Source organism: Phascolarctos cinereus, unplaced genomic scaffold (genome assembly GCF_003287225.1).
Source record: "Phascolarctos cinereus isolate Bilbo 61053 unplaced genomic scaffold, phaCin_HiC Scaffold_9;HRSCAF=440, whole genome shotgun sequence".
NCBI lineage: Eukaryota > Metazoa > Chordata > Mammalia > Diprotodontia > Phascolarctidae > Phascolarctos > Phascolarctos cinereus.
In genome coordinates this window covers 123,828,942-123,853,653 of record NW_027556402.1, presented here as the reverse complement: position 1 = coordinate 123,853,653, position 24,712 = coordinate 123,828,942, and positions in this window count along the sequence as shown.

The window sequence follows — 24,712 nt, the reverse complement described above, 5'->3', positions numbered from 1 at the left end:
GGAAAGGGGAAGCCAGTAAAGTTATGAGACCAAGAAATGATAAAAGAAAATATAAAGAATGTAAAAATAGAAGAGAAAGTGAAGCATCTCATAAGAAAAACAACTGATCTGGATAACAGATCAAAAAAAGAAAAAAAAAGAATAAGTGGACTACCTGAAAGCTATAATAAAAAAATAATATTGATACATTAATACAAGGAAAAATTAAACAAAATTGTCCTGAAGTATTAGAACAAGAGGGTAAATTAGAAATAGAGAAAAAAATCAGTGATCAGCAAATGAAAGAGATTCTACAAGGGAGACTGACAGGAATATCATAGTCAAATTCCAAAACCCCCAGTTCGAGCATAAAATATTACAAGCAAGAAGAAAAAAAATAATTACATTGGTGCCACAATTAGAATCACATAAGACTTAGCAGTGGCAATGCTAGAAGGCCACAGGTCTTGGAACATTCTATATCAAAGAGCAAAAGAACTGGAGTCACAACTAAAAAGATCATAAAGTTATATATAATCCTGAATGTAAAATACAATGTAAATGTAAAATGAATGTAAAAAAAAAAAGACATTTAATGAATGGTCAGACTTTCAGGATTTTGTTTAAAAAAAACTAGACTTAATAGAAGATTTGACATATAAGAACTAAGAGAAATATAAGGCACATATTAAAGACTAACTATGAGGGACTCAATAAGGACAGACTATCTACCTTTTATGTGAGGACATGTAAAATGAATCTTTAAGATTATTATTAGTAATTAGGTAGTTTGTAAAAAAAAAGGTTTTGGGTAGAATTGAGTATGATATGCTCCTGAAAAGTAAAGCCATTTAGGAACAGATAAAGAGAGTAGTTATTTTATATAAATGAAGTGTGAGAGAAAAAAATTGACACAGAAGAATTAGATGGGGGAGGAGGACTGGTTTCTAGAACCCAACTTTCATCAGGGATGGGTTTAAGTGGGAACAACATGTATATATCTAGAAGGACATAAAAGTTTTATAAATTTAAAAAGAAGTAAAAGGTTAATGGAATAAGGAGGGGAAGAGGATAAAGGATATATTTTAAAAGGGAGGGTGAGAGAATAGGATAAGGGGGAGTAATAGAAGAGTGTTTAGATTAACAGAAATGGGGGAAAATAAGAGAAGGATCCTTGGAGGTGGGGTAAGATAAGTAATAGGAGGTCAAGGTAGTGAGTAGAAATAAAGTAGAGGAATCAGGAGGGATAAGAAATAAAAGATACACATGAATATAAAATAAAAATCAGGAGTAGAATTTATTAGGGGCAAAAAAGCAGGAGTAGTAACCATGATGTCGTACAAAGTTAAAGCTAAAATACATTTAATGAAAAGAGAAAAATTGGGAAACTACAGTATATGTCAACTATATTAATCAATATTGTTTTATAGTATATAAAATAATTATACCATATAAAGTTGGAATACTGCAATAGTGAAAGAAAGGATGAGTTGCTAGACTTAGAAAAATATGTAAAAATGTGGACTTATAAAGGAAGACGTTATCCACCCTCAGAAAAACAGAGGACAAATAAGTACAGTACAGTCTTATATGGATCCATATGAAAGTATATACCTACATATGAGTAGAATTATACATATCTAAGTATATGTATGTTCATGAAAGTGCATGTATATGTGTATATGCATGTGTATATTTGTATATACACACAAACACACATCTATATTTGTGTACATATGAGTATGTAGGTATGTGTTTTGTGTGCACATATGTATGCATACGTGTGTGTGTATATCTCTGTATCTGTGTGTGTGTGTGTGTGTGTGTGTGTGTGTGTGTGTGTGTGTGTAATATATCCACGCTCAATGGTAGTGTTCTTTTGGGGGAGGAGAAAGAGGGGAAAAACAAAGTAAAAGGTGCACAACAGAGAACCAAAGAAAACTTACAAGGAAGAAAAGAAAAGATAGACAGCTCTGAACACAATATGTAGTATTAATTATATGGGCTTTCTTGAAAGGGAAAATATATTGCTGTGTACTTTGAATCTTCTCTTGTATTCTTCAGTTCTGTAGTGCACATGCCAATGGTTTGTTTTCTTATTTTGTATTTAATATTTAAGTGTATAATATTTCTTTTTTTCTTTTCTTATTGTGTATTTAAGTTTAGTATTTCAGTATAAAATAAATTAATAATAATAATAAAATTATAAAAAAGGAAAGTGAGAAGAAAGGGCTGTGTGGGCATAGATGGATACATACATACACACACAAATAGAAAGAGAAAGAGAGAGAGAGAGAGAGAGAGAGAGAACACTGATCTATCAGTCCATCTATCTATCTATCTCTCTATTGGGTCATTTGCAGTGTTTACATGCCTGCATATATGTATATTTATGTATGTATACATATATATATATGTAAAATACATTGTTATATATGTTGTGTATACACACATACATACATGTGCGCGTGCATGTGTGTGTGTGTGTGTGTGTGTGTGTGTGTGTGTGTGCATACACATACAATATATATTTTTCTGGTTAAGCAATTGAAAGATCAATTCTTGGAAGAAAATAGAAAAAATTCCATGGAAAAGAATACACAATCAACAGAAGCAAATGATCACAGTATTCTAGTGTTTGATAAACTGGGACATCCCAGGTACTAAAGTAAAAAATTAGTTTTTAGACTTCTGGGAGCCAAGATGGCAGTGCAAGCAGTAAACTGCTGTAGCTCTTCCATGTCCATTTCTGAACAACTATAAAACAGTGAACCAGAAAAAAATCCTGTCATAGCAGCTGCAGCAGAAAATTGGGGTGGAACAATCTTTTAGCCCAAGAGATTTGGAGGATCACCGAGAAACATCTGTCTTATTTGGATAAGAGGGGAGCACATTACAGGACAGAAATTGTATCAGAAAAACAGTAGGAGAACTTGAGCCCCAAGATGGCAAATGCCAGCACCAAGATGTTCCATGTGCCTTAACATAGTCAAGGGAACAGGCAGACTCCATTTTGGAGAACCAGCATGTACTTCAACACAGCCCAGAATGGATAGGCATCTTCTAGCTGCTGGACCACCAAGTGCTTCATTGAAGCACTAGGTGGGTAGACATCCCCAGAAGCATTACCTCTCCATGCTTCAGCACAAGCCAGGGCAGTCAGGCGTCATCTGGATGTCAGACCTTAAGGTGCTTCAATGAAGCCCAGGACAATCAGGCTTCCTCCAGGGGTGAAATTTCTACATGCTAAATGGAGACTGTAGAAACAGAGAAACCTTGACCCTCAGCCTCAGCATGTGCCAAACATGACCACCAGGATCCCAGTTCAACAACAGGTAAACTGCCAGACCACTTCAGCCTCCAGCTGCCATCACATCAGGCCACAGCACACTAATGCAATGACCACTCCCATAGCCCATAGTAGAAGAAACTTGGGACAGTGACCCCTGTGTTCCAGCAGAAAAGCTCAACTTTAGAAGCCAGGATATAGGCAAAAAAGATAAGCAAGAAACAAAAATGAACATTGACCATAAAAAAGTTATTATGGTGACAGGGAAGATCAAAACACAAATTCAGAAGAGGACAACATTGTCGACATATATACATCCAAAATCTCAAAGAGTAATGTGAATTGGTCTTATGCCCAAAATGCCTTTTTGGAAGAGCTCAAAAAGGATTTTGCAAGTCAAATAAGAGAGGTAGAAGAAAAATTGCGAAAAAAATTAAAAGTATGCCAGAAAAAGTCAACAATTTGGAAAAGGAAGGGGAAAAAATTGACTGAAAAAAGAGGAATTCCTTTAAAAATGTGAGTGGCCAAATTGGAAAAAAAAATATCCACTGAAGAAAACTCCTTAAAAAGTAAGAATTAGCCAAATGGAAAAGATGATGCCAAAACTAAGTGAAAAAAATTATTCCTTAAACATTAGAATTGGGCAAGGGAAGACATCAAGAATCAGTCAAATAAAATAAGAAGAATGAAAAAAAGAACAGAAAGGAATGTAAAATACTCACTGGCAAAACAACTGACATGGGAAATAGAGCCAGGAGAGCTAATCTGAGAATTATTGAGCTACCAGAAAGTCATGATCAAAAAAAGCTTCTGGATATCATCTTTCAAGAAATTATCAAGGAAATCTGCCCTGATATACTAGAACCAGAGGGAAAATAGTCATTGAAAGAATCCATTAATCAACTCCTCAAAGAGATCCCTAAATGAAAACTTCTAGGAATATTGTAGCCAAATGCCAGAATTACCAAGTCAAGGAGAAAGTATTGCAAGCAATCAGAAAGAAATGATTTAAATGCTGTGGAACCACACTCAGGATTAGACAGGACTTAGCAGTTTCTAAATTTAAGGATCAGAGGGCTTGGGATATGATATTCAGCAAGGCAAAAGAGCTTTGATTACAACCAAGAATCAACAACCCAGCAAAATTACCATAATCTTTTAGAATGGACATTCAGTGAAATGCAGGATTTTCAATAATTCCTGAGGAAATAATCACAGCTGAACAAAAAAGTTGACCTTCAAAATGTCAGACTCAAGAAAAGCATAAAAAAAAAGAGCTAAGAAAAAATACATATTATTAAATAACGTTAAACAGTTTATATCCCTGCACAAGAAAGTGATACTTCTAGCACTTATGAACTGTATCTTTATTAAGGCATTTAAGAGGAATATACATAGACAGAAAGTGTGGTTATAAATTGTCTTTGTGTGATGATAAAATAATAATTAATTAATGATTAAAAAAAGGATTATACTGAGAGAAGAGGAAAGGGAGAAGCAGAATAAGGTAAAGTACCTCCACTGAAAAGGCAAAAATACCTATTACAGTAGAGGGAAATAAGACAGTGAGCAAGTATTGTTTGAAATTTGCTTTCATCAGAGTTGCTCAAAGAGAGGATACCATAAAAATTCATTTGGTTAGAGAAATCTATCTTATTCTATAGGGAAGCAGGAGGAAAAAGGGGATAGAAAATTAAGGAGGTGGATAGAAGGGAGGTAAGAAGTAGTAGGGGAAAGTGGAAAAAAGGGAGAAGTCTAATAGAAGGGAAGGAAAATGGAAGGAGGTGGTGGTCAGAAGCAAAAGGCTCCTTCCTGACACAGGAAAGGGTAAAAAGAGAGAGAAAAGTATAAACCAGGGAGGGAGGTGATAGGACGGAGAGAAGAACACAGTAATCATAATTGTCGATATGAAGAGGATGAATGTTCTCATAAAATAATGAATAGCAGAGTTGATTAAAAATCCTAATCCTACAATATGCTGTTCACAAGAAACACAAGATGAAACAAAGAGATACATATGAAATAAAGATAAAAGGGAGAGCGGAATATATTATGCTTTATCTGAAATTTTAAAAAAAAGGTGTAAAAATACTGATCTCAGACAAAACAAAAGCAAAAATAGATCTAAATAAAAGAGTCGAGGAAGGAAATGACATCTTGATAAAAGGTACCTTAGACAATAAAGTTATATAAATACTAAACATATATGCACCAAGTTGTATAACATCTGGGGCCTTAGAGAAGTTAAGTGACTTACAGGAAGAAATAGACAAAAAAACTATATTGGTGGGGGCCCTCAACCTCTGCTAGATAAATCTAACCACAAAATAAACAAGAAAGAAGTTAGAAGGTGCATAGAATTTTAGAAAAATTAGATATGTTAGACCTCTGGAGAAATTTGAATGGGGATAGAAAGGAGCATACCTTTTTTCAGAAGAACATGCCAACCATACAAAAATTGACCATGCTCTAGTAGGAGTGGGGAACCCACAACCTCGAGGCCACATGCGGCCTTCTAGGTCCTTGGGTGTGGCCTTTTGATTGAGTCCAAGTTTTACAGCACAAATCCTTTTATTAGGGTATTTTCTTTGGTAAAGTTTGGATTCAAAGGGCCAAATTTGAGGACCTCAAGGGCCACATATAGCATAGAAGCCATAAGTTCCCTATCCTTGTGACTAGGGAATAAAATCCTCACAATCAAATACAGAAAGGCAGAAATATTAAATGCATCCTGTCCAGATCATAATGTAATTAAAATTATCTATAATGATGGACCATGGAAAGATAGAAAATTTATGAGAAACTAAATAATGTAATAAAAAGGAAAAAGTGAGACAAACAACAAATCATAGAAGCAATCAATAACTTTAACCAAGAGAATGACAATGATGAGACAACATACCAAAACTTGTGGAATGCATACAAAGCAGTTCTTCAGGTAAATTTTAGATATTTAAATGCTTACAGAAATAAAATGTAGAAAGAGGAGATCAATGAATTGGGCATACAAATAACAAAGCTAGGGAAAAAATCACCAATTAGAAATTAGAAATTTATGAATCTATTTACTTAATTGGAAAACCAAATTAGAAATTCTGAAATCAAAGGAGAGATGAAGAAAATTGAAATTAAGGGAACTATTGAAATCATAAATAAAATTAATGATGGTTTTATTAAAAAAATAGATAAAGTTTTGGTTAATTTGATTTAAAAAAGGGAAGAACAAAACTAAATTACTAGCATCAAAATTGAAAAGGGTGGATACACTACCAATGAAAGGAAATTAAAACAACAATGAGGAGGTATTTTGCCCAACTGTATGCCAATAAATCTGAAAATCTAAGTGAAATGGGTGAATATTTACAAAAATACAAATTGCTCAATTAACAGAAAAGGAAATAAAGTACTTAACCCCATTTCAGAAAAAGAAATTGAAGAAACATCAATGAAGTCCTAAGGGGAAAAAAATGTCATGACCAGAAGGACTTTTTACAAGTGAATTCTACCAAGCATTTAAACAATTAATTCCAATACTATATAAAGTATTGGGGAAAAAAGCAAAGAGGGAGTTTTACCAAATTCTTTTTATGATACAAATATGGTGCTGATAACTAAACCAGGAAAAGCCAAAACAGAATAATAAAATTATAGACCAATTTTCCTAGTGCATATTGATGCAAAAAATGAATTAATAAAATACTAACAAAAATGTCACATCATCTTATCATGAAGATAAGGCACCATGACCAGGGTTTATGCCAACAATTAGTTGGTTCAATAGTAGGAAAATAGTAAACATAATTGACCATATCAATAAGAAAATTTAACAGAGATCATTTGATTATCTCAATAGATGCAGAAAAAAACTTTTGACAAGATACAGCACCAATTCCTGTTAAATACACTAGAGAGCACAGGATAAATTGAGTTTACCTTAAAATTAACATTTATCTAAAACCATGACCAAGCATTATATGTAATGGAGATAAGCTAGAAATATTCCTAGTAAGATCAGGTGTGAAACAAGGTTGTGCATTATCACTACTGTTATTTAGCATAATACTAGAAATGATAGTTTTAACAAAAAGAAAAGAAAAATATATTAATTACAATAGGCAATGAAGAAAAAAGTTATTATTCTTTGCAGATGATATGATGGTATACTTGGAGAATCTTAGAGAATCAATGAAAAAGACTACTTGAAATAATTATCAAATTTAGCAAATTTTCAGGATGTGAAATAAATCGACATAAATTATTGGCATTTCTGAATATCATTAACAAAGCCCTGGTGCAAGATATAGAAAGAAAAATTACATGTAAAATAATGATAGACAATTATATCTATCTATGTATGTATGTATGTATCTATCTATCTATCTATCTATCATCTATCTATCTCTCTTTCTCTCTCCCTCTATGTCTATGTCTATGTCTATGTCTATGTCTATGTCTATGTCTATGTCTATGTCTATGTCTATGTCTATGTCTATGTCTATGTCTATGTCTATGTCTATGTCTATGTCTATCTATATCTACATCTACATCTATATCTATATCTATATCTATATCTATATCTATATCTATATCTATATCTATATCTATATCTATATCTATATCTATATCTATATCTATATCTATATCTATATCTATATCTGTATATCTATATATTTGGGAGTCTACATGTCAAGACAAACCAAGAACTATATGATCACAATTACATGACACTTTTCATACAAATAAATCTAAATAAATGGAAAATCTAAATAACTGGATCTAAATAACTGGAAAAATATCATTTGCTGTTAGATAGGCTGAAGTAATATAATAAAAATGACAATTCTACCTAAGTTAATTTACTTATTTAGTGCCATGCCAAACAAATTGCCAAAAATTATTTTATAGATTTAGAAGAGACAAAAATAATAAAATTCATGTAGAAGAAGAACAAAATTTAAAGAATGTCAAGGTAATTAATGAAAACAAATGCAAAGGAAAGCAGCCTAGCTAAACAAGATCTAAAACTGTATTATAATGCAGTAGCCATCAAAACTGTTTGTAACTGGCTAAGAAATAGAATGGTGGATCAGTTGAATAAGTTAGGTACACAAGACACAGTAGTAAGTGCCTATAGTAATTCACTGTTTGATAAACCCAAAGACTCCAGCTTCTGGGATAAGAATTCACTATTTGATAGAAACTGTTGGGAAAACTGAAAAATAGTATGGCAGAAACTAGGCTTAGACCAACATCTTACAATACATACCAAGATAAGATAAAAATGGATACATGATTTAGACATAAAGGGTAATATCATAAGCAAATTAAGAGAGGAAGAAATAGTTTACCTGTTACATCTATGGAGAAGGGGAAAACTTATGACCAATCAAGAGATAGACGGCATTCCACTTAGAGAAGCCAAAATAGTGGAGTAAGAAGTAAGTCACTCTCACTCTCCCTCATTGACCTCTGAAAGCCCAGAAAATATAGATCTAGGAAAAACCCTGAGTCAGCAAAAAAGATAGGGCACAGCAGTCTTGCAGCCCAGGAAGCTTGGTGGGATTAACAGAAAAGGCCACTTTCACACTGGGAAGGGGGAGCAGTACAGGACTGAAGGCATCCCAGCAAGCTAGGGATAAGGTCCACCTCAGCATACCAGGGGAGGATCCTGAGACCCTGGTTGGTTCAGCAGGCAAACCCCAACACTAGGACCCCCGAGAGCCTCAATACAGAAAGGGGAATTGGTAGACACCAGATTGGAAAATGACTGTGAAATCCACCAGTGAAATCATCTGATACCTCAACACAGCTCTGGAAAGCACAACTCCAGAAGGCAAATCTCCAGGTTGACAGAAATCCACTAGCATTGAAACATCCTTCTGCAAGACCCTGGCAACCAAGAGCCAAATGTTAAAGTGTAAGGCTCTGGTAAGCAGGAAAAGAAGCTTGGGCAGCAGCCTTCTTCACTCCAGGAGAATTCAAGATTTTTTTGATAGAAAGTCAGAAAATGAGCAAGCACCATAAACAAAAAGCAGAAATGGAAAATGACCATAGATCCTTACTTTGGGGAATGGGAAGATCAAGGCACAAATTCAGAAGAGGATAACATTGTTAATACACCCACATTTGAAACATCAAAGGGGAATCTGAACTGGTCTCATTCCAAAAAGCCTCCTTGGAATAGCTCAAGAAGGATTTTGAAAATTAAATTGGAGGGGTAGAAGAAAAATTGGGAAATGAGAGGCGTGCAAGAGAGAGTCAATAGCTTTGAGAAGGAAGGGTCAAAATTAACTATAGAAAACAAGTCCTGAGGGGAAGAGACAAGATGGCAGAGTGAAAGCAGTGACTTGCTTGAGCTCTCCCCCAAACCTCTCCAAATACCTATAAAAAATTTCTATAAACAAATGCTAAAGCAGCAGAACCCACAAAAAGACAGAGTGAAGCAAATTTCCAGCCCAAGACATTCTGGATGATTGGCCAGGATCATGAGAAAACAGCGCAAAAAGAGTCAGACTATATTATCTTACTTTGGTGACAAAGAAAATCAAAACATATAACCAGAAGAAGACAACAAAGTCAGAACTCCTACATCCAAAGCCTCCAAGAAAAATATGAATGAGTTCCAGGCCCTGGAAGAGCTCAAAAGGGATTTTGAGAAACAGGTAAGACAAGTAGAGGAAAAACTGCGAAGAGAAATGAGAATGATGCAAGAAAATCATGAAAAACAAGTCAACAGCTTGCTAAAGGAGACCCCAAAAAATGCTGAAGAAAATAACACCTTAAAAAAATGGCCTAACCCAAATGGCAAAAGAGTTCCAAAAAGCCAATGAGGAGAAGAATGCCCTAAAAAGAAAAGTTGGCCAAATGGAAAAGGAACTCCAAAAGATTACTGAAGAAAATACTTCTTTAAAAATTGGAATGCAGCATTTGGAAGCTAGTGACTTTATGAGAAATCAAGACACTGTAAAATAAATCCAAATGAATGAAAAAATAGAAGACAACGTGAAATAACTCATTGGAAAAACAACTGACCTGGAAAATAGATCCAGGAAAGAGAATTTAAAAATGATTTGACTGTCTGAAAGCCATGATCAAAAAAAGAGCCTAGACATCGTCTTTCAAGAAATTATCAAGGAAAACTGCCCTGATATTTTAGAACCAGAGGGCAAAATAGAAATTGAAAGAATCCACAGATCTCCTCCTGAAAGAGATCCTCAAAGGAAAACTCCTAGGAATATTGTAGTCAAATTCCAGAGTTCCCAGGTCAAGGAGAAAATATTACAAGCTGCCAGAAAGAAACAATTCAAGTACTGTGGAAACACAGTCAGGATAACACAAGATTTAACAGCTTCTACATTAAAGGACCACAGGGCATGGACTATAATATTCCAGAGGGCAAAGGAGATAGAATTACACCTAAGAATCACCTACCCACCAAAACTGAGTCTAATCCTCCAGGGGGGAAAAATGGTAATTCAGTGAAATAGAGGACTTTCAAGCCTCTTGATGAAAAGACCAAAGCTGAATAGAAAATTTGACACTCAAACACAAGACTGAAGTGGAACATGAAGAGGTAAACAGGTAAGAGAAATCATAAGAGACTTATTAAGGTTGAAGTGTTTACATTCCTGCATGGAAAGATGATATTTATAACTCATGAGACCTTTGTCAGTATTAGGGTAGTTGGAGGGGGACAAATTATGTGTATGTGTATATATATACAGATAGATAAATGGATAGATAGATAGATAGATAGATAGATAGATAGATAGATAGATAGGCAGAGGGCATAGGGTGAGTTGAAGATTAAGTGGTCATATCTGGAGAATAAAATTAAGGGATGAGAGAGGATTATACTCGGAGAAGAAGAAAGGGAGAGGTAGAATGGGATAAATTATCTCACAAAAAAAAAGCAGACAAACAAAGGTCCTTACACTGGAGGAGAAATGGGGGAAGGTGAGAGGGAAGGAGTGAATCTTATTCTTATAGGATTTGGTTTAAGGAGGGAATAACATACATATTCAATTGGATATGGAAATCTGTCTTACCCTACAGAAAATGGGAGAGGGGAAGGGGACAAGAGAGCAGGGGGATGATAGTGAGGAGGGCAGATTGGGAAAGGGGGTATTCAGAAGCAAATACTTCTCAGGAGGGACAGGATGAAAAGAAAGAATAGAATAAATGGGGTAGCAGGACATTATTAAGGGAAATAGAGTTAGTTTTTCACAACATGTGTACTATGGAAGCGTTTTCATAACTGCACGTGTATAACCTATATTGAGTTCCTTGCCCTTTCAATGAGGGTGGGTGGGGGAAGGAGGAAAAGAAAAAATTTGTAACCTAAAGTTTTAAAAACACGTGTTTAAAAAATTTTTCACATGCAACTGGGAAATAAGAAATACAGAAAATGGGATACAGAAGTTGATCCTTCCCTACAGGAAAATAGAAGGGGAAGGGGAGAAGAGAAAGGGGGGGAGAGATAAAAGAGAGGGCAGACTAGGGGAAGGGATATTCAGAATGCATGCCATCTTTGGGTGGGGGGAGGGGCAAGATACAGTGAAAATTTGGAACTCAAAATCTTGTGGAAGTAAATGTTGAAAACTAAAAATGAATAAATTTATATCAAAAACAAAAAGAAAAAGAAAACAAGTCCTTAAAAAGTAGGATTGGCTAAGTGGAAAAAGGAGGTACAAAAAGTAAATGAACAGAACTCCTTAAAAAGTAAAATGGGCCAAATGAAAAAGGAGGTACAAAATCTAAAAGAAGAAAACAACTCCTTAAAAATTAGAGTGGGACAAGTTGAAGCTAATGACTAGGAGAAAGCTAGAATCAGTCAAACAAAAACAAAAGAATGAAAAAAATACAAGAAAATATAAAATAGCTCATTGGTAAAACAACTGACCTGGAAAATAGATCCAGGAGAGACTATTTAAAAATTATTGGTCTACCTGAAAACCGTGATGAAAAAATAAAAGAGCATGGACAATACCCTTCAGGAAATCATCAACGAAAACTTCCCTGAGGTCCTAGGACCAGAGATAAACTAGTCATCAAAAGAAAGCACCAATCACCTCCTGATAGAGATCCCAAATTGGAAACACCAAGGAATGTAGCAGTTAAATTCCAAAAGTACCAGATCAAAGAGAAAATACTGCAAGCACACAGAAATAAGCCATTTAAAAACCATGAAAACACAGTCAGAATTACACAGGACTTTGCAGCTTCTACTTTAAAAGATCATAGGGTGTGGAATACAATATTCCATAAGGCAAAGAAGCTTGGATCACAATCAAGGATCAATTACCCAGCAAAACTGGGCACAACCTTTCAGGGGAGGAGGTGGATATTCAATGAAATAGGGTACTTCCAAACCTTCCTGATGAAAAGCCCAGAGCCCAACAGATAATTTGACCTTCAAATACAAGACTCAAGAGATGCATGAAAAGATCTCCTGGTTCCAACAGGGCTCTGAAGCCAGAGTGATAAAACACAGCAAGATAAATTATGCTGATTTCCAAACTGAATGAGGCTATGCTAAAAGAGAGTAAGAGAGACATTTGGTAGATCACAAGTTCTGAGGAACATCAAAGAATTCAGGGCTTTCTGGGAAGGTTTTTTTTTTTAATTCTCAGAACATCATTTGAACTTCTGTCAAATCTCGGCAAATCCTGTAAAAGGAAATACATAAGAAGGTTAAAAATTAATATATAGTCAACAGCTTCAAGCATTTAATAGAACAACATGGAACCAAAGTTTGATAATCAGTAAAGGGAACCAGCTCACCAGAAGAGTAGAAGAGGAAAAACAAATTAAGGCTGTCACTTGTTTTGCATAGGAACTTGCACATAGGACTGTTTTGTCTTGCATGAGCAAAGTAGAGGACCACTAATGTGGTGTGAGTGAAGGGGAAGTGGGATAGTTCTACAACCCTAAAACATTTCCACAACAAACCTGCCACAGATGCCTGAACTTTAGAATTTCATGGGATGTATCTACAGACACTAAGCTAAGGCAGAGCCTTGCTACTATAAGCTTCTGTACTTAAAATCAGGCTTTTGGAAACAAGGTCCTGAGTGCATAAAGGTCACAATAGCACTTTAACTCCCTCCCCCCAAGAAAAAGTAAAAGATAGACAACATTATGAAATGCAAAATTGATGATTTTGATTACATTAAATTAAAAAAAAATGCACAAATAAGACCAATGTTACCAAGATTAGAAGGGAAGCAGAAAGCTGGGCCAACTTTTTTACAACCAGTATCTCTGACAAAGTTCTCATTTCTCAAATATACAGAGAACTGAGACAAATGTATAAGACTATAAGTCATTTCCAATTTGAAAATGTCAAATGATATGAACAGGTAGCTTTTGGATGAAGAAATTGAAGCTATCTGTAGTCATATGAAAAAAATATTCTAAATTACTATTAATTAGAGAAGTGAAAATTAAAGCAACTCTGAGGTATCATTTTGGCTAATTTGACAGAAAAGGAAAATGATAAATGTTTGTGAAAATGTGGTAAGATTGGGACACTAATGCTTTGTTGGTAGAGTTGGGAATGGATCCAACCAGTTCTGGAGAGTAATTTGGAACTTTGTCCAAAGGGCAATCACATTATGCATACCTTTATCATTAGGTCTGTATTCCAAAGAGATCATAAAAAAGGGAAATGGACCCATATGTGCAATATTATTTATAGCAGCTCTTTTTGTTGCGGTAAAGAATTAAATTTTAAGGGGGATGCCCATCAATTGGGGAATGGCTGAAGAAGTTATGGTATGTCAGTGTGATGGAATACTATTGTTCTATAAGAAATGATGAGCATGAAGATTTCAGAAAAACCTGGAAAGATTTATCCGAACTGATGCTGAGTGAAGTGAGCAGAACTAGGAGAACATTGTATATAGTAACTGCAACATTGGGTCATGATCAACTGTCATAAACTTATCTTTTCTCAGTAATACAGAATTCCAAAAGACTTCTGATGGAAAACGCTACCCACATCTCAAGAAATAACTATGGAGTCTGAATACAGATCAAAGCATACTATTTCTATTTTTGTTGGTTTGTTTTTCTTCTCATGATTTTTCTATTTTGTTTTGATTATTTCATAACATGAGTAGTGTGGAGATTTGTTTAATATGATTATTTGTTTATAGTATATTTCAGATTGCATGCTGTCTTGGAGGGAGGGAGAAAAAAAATTATGACTCAAAATCTTATAAAAGTGAATGTTGAAAAAAAGAAACAAAAATATGGCTGCAAATACACACACACATATGTGTATATCTATCTATCTATCTATCTATCTAAATGAATCATCTTTTGGGGGGCAGGTAGGTGGTACAGTGGATAGAGCACTTGCCCTGGAGTTAGAAAGACCTGAGTTCAAATCCGGCCTCAGACATTTACTATCTGTGTGACCCTGGGCAAGTCACTTAATCCCAATTACCTTGAAAAATAATCACTTTTGGTGAAAACATGCTGAGAGAAAAGAAAAGCAGTCCAGCAGAAAATAGGCATAAAGCAACAATTCGCATGCCAAGATATGTTTCAAATGGGTACAGGACTTAAACGGAAAGGTGACATTATAAAAAAAAATAGAGGATCAAGAAAAGTTCATGACCAAATATAGAAAAGAGAGGATCACAGAAGAGAAAATGAAGAATTTAATTACTTCAAATTTTAAAAGATTTTTCCTTTTAGGAACTAAAACAATAAATATTCACATAATTTATTACTTTATTATATTGGAATGGCATAATGAAATAGGGAGCATTTCAAGTCAGAGGTTCCCTATTCAGTTACTCTTCTGTTACTGCAAGTGCTATCTTATGCAAATTACGTAACCTTTATTATAGGTTAATGTTTCTTGATCTCACATGTGAAGGAATCAAAGAAACTTACCTATAAATTCAATTTCAGCTTTCAATTTCCAACCATATTTGACAATTAAGAGAGTCTAGACATGATTGTGTAATATTATCTGCTTTTCTTTCCTTCCTAAGGACAATTTTATTAGTTTTAATTTCATTAGAGTGTTTGTCCCCAAGGAGTGAAGATTGCTTCATTCTTTGTATTTGTTTTCTAGTGCCTAGCACAGTGCCTGACATATGGCAGGCATTTGATAAATGCCTGTTGATTTGTGTCAAACTATCCAGGACTGTTTTATATCTATCAAGTTATTTCTTTCTTTTCAATCCTTCACTTGCTGGCCAAATTTCTGATTATGTTAATTCCTGAACTGTATGCATGTGATCCTTACACTGTATCCAATCCAAACACACACATACACACATACACCCACACCTATATCCACACACCCACAGCCCCCCCCCACACACATGCACACACACAAATCTATATTGCCTAATGAGAACCAAGGTAACAATAAGACCTAGAAAAAAATTAATGTTCTAAGGAATACAAATGAAAAAAAAATTATGGTCTTAGATGAGAAAAGACTAATTTCAGTTTGTAGTTTTAGAGAACAATTATCGCATTGCTAAAATATTAATAAGCATGTGGAATTATTTAGAATGAATGACAGAATTCAAATACGGACTTATGGATTGATTGACCTTCCTGTTCTCTGTAGATTATTTAAGTCCAAAATAACAGAGTATTTGGTTGGTAATCAACACTTTGGTAATTTTTTAAATGTGGAGAATTCTACTTCTTCCTTACCCTATTCTCATGTGCTCTTTCCCTTAAGAAAGCTATTAGTTCACTTCAATTCAATTCAATTCCAGCAAGAATCATTTATTAGCACATATGATTTGTCTAAATTTTAGTAAAGTATTTTTTAAAATCTCTTATGCAATATTTTTGACAAAAATGTAGACATGTGAGGTAGCTTGAACTGTGGTAAATGTAGGACATAGGAACTACTATACTCTTTCTCCCTTACTAAATTAGAAGAAAAAAAATCCCCAATGACTACACAGGAAACTATCCTAGATATATGTAAGAATGTATAACTCTGTGTCTCCCTGATATCATCACAGGATATATTGTCATGATAGTGAGCATCAATAAATTGTATAATTTCATAGAGAATGGCTAAGTGAAGGAAGTGTTTTTTCTGTTTTAAATTATTTTCTCTGTTCAAAACAAACAAAAATGAGATTCAATGCTACATATGGGAACTATAAGAGGTCTTTAATTTAAATTCTGATTATTTTCTTGGGAATTTTTAGAAATCCTCTGTAGGCTGTTTGTGAAAAAAAAGATTGAGAAAAAAATTGAGAACACAAACTTTTGTATAGGAATCAATCCTTGATAGGTCCTCAAGTCTTAAACTTTAGTCAATGTAGTTGAGAGATGTCATAAATTCTATTCAATTTCAGAACTGAATATAGGCTTTTGTGACCTCTCATTAGTTGGAAAGCTAAGACTTTCAGAAAGATGAATTGTTTTTCCATTTAAAATTTAATTTTCACTCTTTTTCATTATATTGATATAGTTCTAAGGCAGAATTTCTGCTTTAATCATGGGTGGATTGCAATTCACCTTTCAAAATTCAATATTTTCCCATTTATTTTGCATTATTTGCCTCTGCAGAGGCAACCAAGCTGCATCATAATTTTTTGGTTGTCTTAATGGCTATCAAGTTCACAACTAAATAATCTGTTTCAGTTTTTGTTTATTTTTCTGACAGGATTACTCAGTTCAATGCTGGTCTATACCATCTGCAATTACACACACACACACACACACACACACACACACACACACACACACACATAAACTAAATCCATTCCTAGTCATGATACTTGTCTTATACTTCAGATCGTTGGATAATAAACTCAGAACTTGGAAGAAACTTAGAGACCAGTCATCTAGTCCAACTCTCTCTTTATCTATGAGGAAATTGACACTAAGAAATAAAATGACTTCTACAGGATAACACAACTATCTAGTGTGCATTTGAGGCAGGATTTAAAAATATACCATTGTGGCTACAAGGTCAACTCTTTATGCACTGTACCATGTCACTGCTATACCTGCACAGTTGAGTTTTTGAATCAAAGTATAAGACTTCAAACATTTCTAAGTGTCATCTCATTCAATTCAATGTATTTAAGCCTGCCAAAATCTTTGTGAATCCTGATTATCATTTGCTATGTTACTCATTCTAGTCTTGTGACAGTTGAAAATTTGATAAGTATGTAATCTATGCCAATTCTCTCATTAATAAAAACACTAAATAGCATCAGGCTAAACCTCAATTCCTGAGGTGCTCTACTGACAATGTTCTTCCAAGTAGACTTAAAATGTTAATGACTTGCTTTGGATTAAAACTGTTCAAGGATGTCTGAATCTGTTGAACTGAAGTATCATCTCTACAGCTTTTTCACAAGCATAACATGAAGGTTTAACATGAGATATAAACTTAAACCTTTTGCTTCAAAATCCTACACTCTCTCAACTATACCTTTCCATTTATTCATCACATACATTTTGAGCTCCTAGTACACCAGGGAGTATAGTAAACATTGCAGAGGTTAAGAAGAATATGACATGATCTCTACTCTAAGAGACTATAGTTTAGTACGAGGTAAAAAGTACATACTAAAGAAATAAAATCCAAAGTATAATGATAAGGTCAATGTTAATTCAGAAGAGAAAAGATTAATTGTTACAGAGCAGATGGCATTTAAGCTGGACTTTGAAAATATGTGGGAAAGGGGCATAGAAGTTGAGGTTGGAAAGAAACATTAGGGGGCAGAGCCAAGATGGCGGAGTGAAAGCAGTGACATGCTTGAGCTCTCCCCCAAACCCCTCCAAATACTCATAAAAAATGGCTCTAAACAAATTCTGAAGCAGCAGAACCCACAAAAAGACGGAGTGAAACAAATTTCCAGCCCAAGACAACCTGCATGTTTGATCAGAAAGGTGTATCGTGCCGGGCTGGGAGCACAGCACAGCTCAGCATGGGCATGCAGGCAGCAGCAACCCTGGAGCAGGCCTCAGAGGACTGAATCTTGTGCAGCTGTGGGCGTTTCCAGACTCCTCAATCCACGAATGACAAAGACAACTTGGAAGGTCAGTGGGAAAAGTCTGTTTCTGCTGGTGCTCAGAGAGGAAGGTGGGGTCTCAGCTCCATTCCCCAAGAGCCTAGCCCGGGGGGGGGGCAGATGCTTCCCGAGCTTCCAGCCCACAGACTGAGGGGGAATCCAGTGGCTGATCAGAGAGGGATTGCAGGTAACTCTTTGCCAGTGCTGAGGCAGGAATCTCTTGTTTTCCCCTTGTGTGGATCTGGGTCACAGTTCTGGCAGCAGTGCTGGGGTGAGGAGGAACTGGCTCTGGTGGAGCTTGTAGTGGCTGTGTCTCCTCACAGTTAGGACAGAAAGGAATACTTGTGGTCACAGGCCAGGAAAGGAGTAAACACCTCCCCTAATCATACCACCTTGGAAGAACTGAAAATTCACAGGTCCCTACAAGTATCTCTGAAAACAGCTAGACAAACCCCTGAAGCTTGGGACAGTACACTCTCCACATTGGAAGCAGACTCTTACCTTAACAAAGAGTTTAAAACTCAAGTAATTGGCTGGGATCATGAGCAAGCAGCGCAAAAAGAGTCAGACTATATTATCTTACTTTGGTGAAAAAGAAGATCAAAATATAACCAGAAGAAGACAACAAAGTCAAAGCTCCTACATCCAAAGCCTCCAAGAAAAATATGAATCAGTCCCAGGCCTTGGAAGAGCTCAAAAGGGATTTTGAGAAGCAAGTAAGGGAAGTAGAGGAAAAACTGGGAAGAGAAATGAGAGTGATGCAAGAAAATCATGAAAAACAAGTCAACAGCTTGCTAAAGGAGACCCAAAAAAATACTGAAGAAAATAACACCTTAAAAAACAGCCTAACCCAAATGGCAAAAGAGGTCCAAAAAGCCAATGAGGAGAAAAATGCCCTAAAAAGAAAAATTGGCCAAATGGAAAAGGAAGTCCAAAAGATTACTGAAGAAAATACTTCCTTAAAAATTAGAATAGAGCAATTGGAAGACAGTGACTTTATGAGAAATCAAGACACTGTAAAACAAATTCAAAAGAATGAAAAATTAGAAAACAATGTGAAATATCTCATTGGAAAAACAACTGACCTGGAAAATAGATCCAGGAGAGAGAATTTAAAAATTATTGGACTATCTGAAAGCCATGATCAAAAAAAGAGCCTAGACATCATCTTTCAAGAAATTATCAAGGAAAACTGCCCTGATATATTTGATCCAGAGAGCAAAATAGAAATTGAAAGAATCCACAGATCTCCTCCTGAAAGAGATCCCCAAAGGAAAACTCCCAGGAATATTGTAGCCAAATTCCAGAGTTCCCAGGTCAAGGAGAAAATATTACAAGCTGCCAGAAGGAAACAATTCAAGTACTGTGGAAACACAATCAGGATAACACAAGATTTAGCAGTTTCTACATTAAAGGACCACAGGGCATGGAATATAATATTCCAGAGGGCAAAGGAGATAGGATTACACCCAAGAATCACCTACCCAGCAAAACTGAGTCTAATCCTTCAGGGGAAAAATGGTCAGTCAGTGAAATAGAGGACTTTCAAGCATTCCTGATGAAAGGACCAGAGCTAAACAGAAAATTTGACTTTCAAATACAGGACTCTAGTGGAACATGAAGAGATAAACAGGAAAGAGAAATCATAAGACACTCATTAAGATTGACCTGTTTACATTCCTGCATGGAAAGACGATATTTGTAACTCATGAGAACTTTGCCAGTGTCAGGGTAGCTGAAGGAAAAACAAATATGTATGTATATATAGGTAGATAGATAGAGGGCACAGGGTGAGTTGAAGATTAAGGGGTCATATCCGGAGAATAAAATTAAGGGATGAGAGAAGATGATACCCAGAGAAGAAAGGGAGAGGTAGAATGGGTAAATTATCTCACAAAAAAAAGAAAAGAAAAGAAAAGTGTCTCACAGTGGAGGTGAAACAGGGGAAGGTGAGAGGGAATGAGGGGATCTTATTCTCATAGGATTTGGCTTAAGGAGAGAATAACATACACATTCAATTGGGTATGGAAATCTTTCTTACCCTACAGGAAAATAGGGGGAGAAGGGGACAAGAGAACAGGGGGATGATAGAGAGGAGGGCAGATTGGGAAAGAGGGTAATCGGAAGCAAATACTTCTGAGGAGAGACAGGGTCAAAAGAAAGAACAGAATAAATGGGAGGGCAGTATAGGATTAAGGGAAACAGAGTTAGTTTTTCACAACATGTCTACTATGGACATGTTTTGTGTAACTGCATATGTACAATGTATATTGAGTCGCTTGCCTTTTCAATGAGGGTAGGTGGGGAGGGAGGAAGGGAGAAAATTTGGAACTCAGAGTTTAAAAACACATGTTTTAAAAAGAATGTTTTCACATGAAACTGGGAAATAAGAAATACAGGAAATGGGGTACAGAAGTCTCTCCTGCTCTACAGGAAAATAGAAGGGGAATGGGATAAGAGAAGGGAGGGGGGAGAGTTAGAAGAGAAGACAGACCAGGAGAAGGGGTATTCAGAATGCATGCCATCTTGAGGTGGGGGGAGGAGTGAAAAATTTGGAACTCAAAAACTTGTGGAAGTGAATATTGAAAACTAAAAATAAATAAATTTATATTAAAAAAAATTTTAAAAATTAAAAAAAGAAAAAAGAAAGAAACATCCATGTAGCAAGAGAAAGATACGTAATTGTGAATTATAATCAAGATACTATAAATAGTCTAATTCGGCTGATCACCTACAGTTTGGATGAGCCCAGAAAAGGGGAGTACAGTGTAAGAACCTCCATGACGGGAAATAGTGGAAAATACATTTAGAAAAATAGCTTGGAGTGAATTTGGGAATAGTTTCAAATGGATTTGGAATAACTGAGGTTGTTTAGAAAGAGAGTAATACATATTGAGCTGTGCTTTAGGGATATTCATCTGACAGCAGAAAGGAAAGGGAATATTCCAATGTTACTTTCTTCAACTAGACCCTATCCCACCAAATTCTGTTTAAACAAAATACCTGCTGTTCACAAATAGTGAAGAGCAGGTAAAAAAAACCCAACTATATATCCAAGGAAATAGCAAAAATAAATCAGTGATTTTATCCAGATTAGAAACTTCCCCCATAAAAAGGACAGGATTGAGCAAACCCCTTAGATGTGAGTTGAGATCTTCATAAAACAAGAGACAGATGCTAGTCTCACTCAGAAACTTCCCCAATGTCTCTAGAGTTAAAAGCTGGAAATCAGGGACATATTGAGGACCTGGCTTCCACTATATGTCTCTATAAAAATCTTTTTGATTTGCTTCCATTGAGTCAGTCCCAAAGAGAATCTGTTTTCATGTTTGTCTGTCTCAATGAAGGAAGGATAAATATTTCTCCTATCCAAATTTTCCTCTTAGACATGCAATATTTAGATAGCACCATATCAACCAATTAGGATAGCCTACTGCAAAATTCTCCAGGCTTAGCTGTAAACCTCTGTTTCACCAAATTTGGATTGCAACCTTAAAATATTCAGATGAACAGTTCATTCATTAACTCCTCATTTCCATCATGGCATATTTTCTAATAAAAAAGTTTGAATACTTTCAAGTGAAAAGTGAAATAATTCATCTTGTTTAATCATCTGAAATTGTTGCCTTTCCTCAACTATTTGAACCAGACTCTTAAGAGGGACAAAATCAAATGAGCTTTTTATTAAACTACAAATTGTGTAGTCCACAAAACAAAAATTATGCATTCATAGACTTGGAGGATCTGTCACTCAAAATACCACTGTATCTGTAATTACACATTCAGAGGAAAAACAGAATCATTTTCCCTGCTAATGATGGAGCAGCAGAAACCATCTGCATTGGTGCAATGATGCTTACTCTGGGGTACTCAGTAAGGACATTAACGGTGAGAATAATGAGCATGATTTCCCAGGGAACATAAAAATTTCATAGAACTACATGCAGCATGCTTTTAGGCTCATAAAAGAGTGCCAGGGTGGATTGATTTTTGGATGTCATCATTTTATTCTTTCCCAGGAGATACTATAAACCACTCAAGGATCCTCATTCAAGGAAATGCTCTCCAAACATCAAGTCATCGACTGTATGTAGTATAGACAATTTATGCTCTCCAAAACCTTTCTTATTTGTGCTTAGCCTAGCACCAGCAGGCACTGACACCTAGTTATCAGGAAGCTGATACTTGAACAGGGTGAGGACATTATTATTAGATGTCTACACCTTGATATTGTACAACTCCAGATGTTACTTGGTGTGGCACAGAACACAGCTGTGATTCACTGTAGAGTACTGAAATCATAGCCCATCCTCTATCAAAAACATACATTTAGGCATTGCTTTTTGAATAGGTTAAAAAAAAATCCAGCTCACAAGTTCCTAAATAGGTGTTTCAAGGGAGAAGAAAAGACATAGACCCTGTCTTGAGATGCATAAAGATCGCTTTGAGTAATGGCGGAACTATATGAGTAAGAACCAGAGCACTGATTTCTGTGAACTTCCAGCAGAATGCATCTTTTTCTATGGAAAAAAAAAAAGCATCACATTTAGTTTAGCAGGCAACTTTTCAAGGTTTCTGTCTCATAGCTATGCAGATATGGGGGGTGTTCAGGAAGAATCACAAAGCAACCATTTACACTGGTTGTATTTATCAAATCAGTAAATCATAGTCTGTGTCACAGATGAGGGCAGCACAGAGGAGCTCCAGGAAGGACAGAAGCATGAAAAAGGAGGAGAGGGAACTCAAATATACTTTTGCCATTCATATCAGGCCATGGCACAGCCTTAAGAAACTGAGGAGAAGGAGAAAGATGGATTTGGGATTGGATTATGCAAATTAAACTGCCCAATACACATAATAAAGTCTATAATACTGCTTGTATGAAAGGAAATGGGCCTGGGAATAGAACAGGTATTTTTGCCTTGGAGAGAGATAAGTTTCTCCTGGAAGTTGACATGAAGGAAGCTACAAGCAGTGACATTACAGGTCTAAGAAATCTGAAAGTTTTGGAAGTACGCACATAAAAAATGGACTTTCTTTTCAGCAAAAAAAAAAAAAGAATGCCAAGCAGATCCTTATTCTTTCTAACTCCAAAAACATCTCTGTCCACTGAATTAACCTATAATAAGCATGTAATATAAATGGAGTAAATAAAATGGGAAAGTAGGTACAGCCAAATTTAGGTAGACATAAAGGAATTATTTTTCCATTACCAGCTCCTTATTTTTCATTTAGCAGGCATCTAGTTGATAAAGGAAGGCCAATTTTAGCTCCCATTGCATTCTCTTCAACATATAATGAAAATTATTATACAGCAGCAATCATCAAAACTACTTGATACTGGCTAAGAAATAAAGTGGTGGATCAAAGGAATAGGTTAGGTATATAAGACATAGTAGTTAATGACTATAGTAATGTACTGTTTGATAAAAAGCAAAGACCCCAGCTTCTGGGATAAGAGCTCACTATTTGACAAAAATTGCTAAGAAAACTAGAAAAGAGAATGGCAGAAACCAGGCATAGAACAAACTCTTATACTTGGTATACATCATATACCAAAATAAAGGCAAAATAAGTTCACAATTTAGATATCAAGGCTAATATTATAAGCAAACTGGGAGAGCAAAGAATAGTTTACCTGTCAAATTTATGGAGAACAGAAGCATTTATGACCGAACAAGTGATAGACAACATCATAAAATGCAAAATGGAAAATTTTGATTACATTAAATTGAAGAGTTTTTTTTTTGCACAAACAAAGCCAATGCAACAAAGATTAGGAGGGAAGCAGAAAACTGGGAAAGAATTTTTACAACCAATGTCTCTGATAAGGGCCTCATTTCTCAAATATATGGAGAACCAAGTCAAATTGAAAAGAATACAAGTCATTCCCCAATTGAGAAATGGTGAAAAGATATGAACAGGCAGTTTCCAGATGAAGAAATTAAAACAGTCTACAGTCATATGAAAAAAAAATACTCTAAATCACTATTGATTAAAGAAATGGAAATCAAAACACCTCTCAAGTACCATATCACACCTATGAGATTGGGCAACATGATGAAACAAGAAAATGATAAATGTTGCAGAAGATGTGGGAAAATTGTAACACTAATGTGTTGTTGGTGGAGTTATGAATTGATCTAACCATTTTGGAGAACAATTTGGAACTATGCTCAAAGGGCATCTAAAATGTGTATACTCTTTGACCCAGCAATAACACTTCTAGAGTTGTATCCCAAAGAGATCATAAAAATGGGAAGGGACCCAAATGTATAAAAATTTTTATAGCAGCTCTTTCTGTGGTGGCAAAGAATTAAAAATTGAAGGGATGCCCATCAATTGGAGAATGGCTGAATGATTTATGGTATATGAATGTAATGGAATACTATTTTGCTATAAGAAATAATGGGCAGGAGGACTT